Source organism: Amborella trichopoda, chromosome 9 (assembly GCF_054954075.1).
Source record: "Amborella trichopoda isolate Santa Cruz 75 chromosome 9, AtrichopodaSantaCruz75HAP2 v2.0, whole genome shotgun sequence".
Taxonomy (NCBI): Eukaryota; Viridiplantae; Streptophyta; class Magnoliopsida; order Amborellales; family Amborellaceae; genus Amborella; species Amborella trichopoda.
The window spans coordinates 42,149,237-42,153,401 of NC_142344.1; positions in this window are offsets into that span (position 1 = coordinate 42,149,237).

The following is a 4,165-nucleotide window of genomic DNA, read 5'->3' on the forward strand; positions in this document are numbered from 1 at the left end:
ATTGAGGCTACTGCATTGACATTTCCAGAAGCATTGAGGCTACTGCATTGACATTTCGATAAGCATTGAGGCTACTGCATTGACATTTCCAGAAGCATTGAGGCTACTGCATTGACATTTCCATAAGCATTGAGGCTACTGCATTGACATTTCTAGAAGCATTGAGGCTACTGCATTGACATTTCCAGAAGCATTGAGGCTACCAGTTTTTGGAATCTTGCTTTATTCTTCCATACATTTATAATCTCCTCTGCAGATGGTACTAGACACCAATCCTACCAACAACTTTCTATATTTTCTCTTCAAACCTACTCATCGACTGTACTCTCATGTATTTACACAATGTTATGATTGGCGTGTCCTGAGCACTTATAATCCATCTGTTAAATGACTCGGCTATGTTCGATGTTGTACCTAGCCCTAGGGAAATGGGCATTGGCCCAGTATTTCAAATTATATTGCCTTATCCACTCATTTGTATATGGATCAACAGTCTTTATCTGAATCATTACTTTATTGAAAATTTGGTATAGTCGATATATGAGCAGCCTTGCAAAAGAGCATTGTCAATACAATTGTGTTTGCTGACTTCTTCATAAACTTTTTGAAATTTTTTGTTAAATACTTCATGCAATATGCTAAGTAATAAGTAGGAAATAAATTTGGGATTGCTTTCTCCAGTGCTTTCAATCGGTTTGATATAATAGTTAGGGCAAGAAGATTGGCATGCTCTTCAAACATTTCATTTAATATATGTAAGAATTGTAGGACATATACCCCATATTTAGGGGAAAAGAGAGAAACTAAGTTTTATATTGATAAGAATTATGTAATAATGTTGAAAAATCATTTAGATAATTTTTGAGCTTTTTGGAAAAACTTTCAGATTTTTTAAACAATAAAAAATGTGATTTTCAAATTTGTTTAAAATAAATACCTAACAAAGACATCCTATGGGGATGCCACATGGATCCCAACTGGCCATAGGGATGCCACGTGGCACCTCTACCTCCCCACTTGTGGATGACATCATACTGACATCATATCCATGTAGGACCTATTTTGTCATTAATTCTTTTGTTGGTATTATATTATAATATGTTATCTCGTTATTTAAAGCATTATCTATGGTTATGATTTAAGTTTGATTTAAGTCACATGTTTTTTTTTTTGCTCATATGTGCCATTTTTGGCATGTGTGAAGTCATGAGATTTTAAGAATTAATTTGATTCATATTATTATCCACATGATTTTGTAGCATGTGGGTCTATCTTATGTAGTGTCACCTTATAGGCTTGACCCATGTAAAACTTTAGTGTTGTTAAAATTCTATTGTTAGTGTCATATGATATTTTATTCACATGTGTGGATGTCCCATATTACCTTTATGTCCATGTCCTTGTCTTTTATTGACTCTCACAAATTATTCAAAAACCATGGGCATAAGTGTAAACATGAATTTAGACTTCATAGGAAATAAAACATGAAGCTAAGGCCTTCAAGGTAAAATGACTATAAACCTAAGTTTTAAGGAGTGAAGGGTGTCAAAATCTCATTTATTGATCTTGATGATAAGGTATGAATGAGTGGCTTTGATAAAAGCCTTTCACGTGTCGTTGATATAAGGCATCAATGATTAAGATCAAATCTATCTTTATGATCTAAGTATAAAAGTAACTTATGTAATTAATTATAACCCTAACTTGAGTATTCACTTCAAAGAGAAAGAGAGACAGAGATCCCCCTAGACAAAAATGTGGTCACCCATAAGACTATCTTCTTCCTTAAGCTTTCATTTGAAACCCTTCCATGGAGTAGTCCCTCATTTATGTGATCAAGTCTTATATTTTTAATTCCTACCTCATTTCTATCATTAAAGCTTCATGTAATTCTTAATTTACATAGCTTGCTTCATTTTTTGTCATGAAAACTTGATATTTGAAGAGTCTCAAAACAATCGTGTACTCCATACACATAGTATGTGTATATTGGCTTATTTACTCTATGATCTTGAGTATTTCAACTTGATTTGTTTGATTTTTTTTTTTTGGAATTTTTACTGAGAATATACAATTGATGAGATGTTTATTCCATCATATTTGAGCATATGAAATAGTCAATTGAGTTCCTTTTTCAATGTTGAAAGGTTTGTGTGGTCCCTTATGGACCACATGATGTAGTTTCACCATAACTTCCTTATTTTATGCAATATCTCTGTCAAACTTTGAAGGGCTATTTTGATACATGTATCTCTCATTATTTGATCCCCATTAAGTGAAATAAATGTGATCATTTGTTTCTCATTGGATTGATCTCTTTGAGTTATTATTATCACATGTGCCTTAGACAAAGAGATAAAATTAAGTCCTCAAAAGGCCCTTTCGTGGCTCAGGCACAAGGGGTTCAAACTATGATTTTCCTATGTATGTTTACATGTTAATTTGATGTATTTACAATTATTAAATAGATTCATGATTAGTTAAATTGAGTATGTTGTGTGAATATTGAGATTGTTCTTAATCTTGCGGTATGAGATTTAATGCTATGCGTTATTTTTTATGCGAATTGAAATCTTATTGGATTATTATGATCAAGTGTATGATGTGCATGAGATAATGTGTATATAATGAGGATGAAGAATGAATATTGAAGATTGAATTATCATATAATTTTGATATAATGAAGAATTGTGAGTGCGAGTCTTGCAATATGTTGTAGAGATATACATTGTGAATATTTGAATATTGTATTGAGTTTAATTGTATTTTCGAGTAAGGGATTTATAAGGGACCTATTAGGGTTGAATTTTATTATTTAAATGTATGTAAACCATGTTTGTAGGTTAGAATATATGTATTACAGTTTTGTATTGAGATATTCATGCATTTAAACCCTTGAGTTTTTATAAAATGGAAAATTTTTAAAAAATTGCATTTCTAGTTCATTGGTCTTATACCACCAACAAGTTGTATCAGAGCATGGCTCTAATATGGTCCCTTAGTCCTCATATATTGTGTATAATTTAATTTTTAAATTTCATAAACACTTGATCATGATTGTCATGATGTATGTGCTTTGAATTTGAGAATTGATAGTATCATTGGCATGTGAACTGTGAATGGATATTTTTCAGAACTATTGTATATTTGTGAGAGAATGGTAGGGCATTTAATACTTTATATTAGAGAATGATATTTGATATTATTTTGTATTATTAAGTGTATTTTTCTATGGAAAAGATCTCGTGACCATATTGTGTATATTTTGGAAGTTATTGGTCGTTTATTAAAGTGTGTCAAATCTGAGAAAGACATTCTTAAGAATTTTATACCTTTTTTAGTGGGGGTTTTGATCAATCAAAACTTATGGGAATGAGTTAAGACCTCTTTGTACTTTTGAGGAATCAAGTCTAGTTTAAAGGTACTTTTAAGCTTATAGGAAAATTCCCCATATTTGCAAAGTTATAGTTGTTTGCTTGAGGGGTGTCATACTGTAATTTCTGCTACACAAAGCAAAAATTGACCCTCTGAGAATCATGTTGTTTGATCCACTTCGGGCCATTATTCAATGCTACTTTCTGAATGAGTTTATTTTATCTGAGAATAATTCCATGGTTAAATAATTTACAAATTAAAACTATGTCCATTGAATTGGACCGTGATCATCTTGAAAAACAAGAAAAACATTATTTCCTATCCAGTGTGTGAGAAGGGCATGGATACTTTATATTTTTGTAATCCCACTATGAAGTATAAGTTGTTGAAAGTCCTTGTGAGTTCTTAGGGTGTTTCAGATCAGTGGGAGGGTTATATAAACCCCACCGAATTGTGAGTGTTAGTTTTAATACCTGATACTTGAGTCTTGGTCTAGATCCGGGCTACTCCCGAATAGTGTGTGATGATGTTGACAACAAGACTAAAGACACATGTGGATGGATGAGACAATGATCACAGTTACAAAAGAGAGAAATAAAAGGTACAACCAAATCACAGATCGAAGACAAAAGTATTGGCACATTATGACTTGGTCACTTTAAAACCATAAGGTATGACTTCTTTCTACTTATGAGCATGATTTTAATATATTAAGAATTTATTTCTTAGAGAGCAACCATTTTGGTTTTATGATATCATGTGATTAATTATCGCTTAGAATATCTTCGTG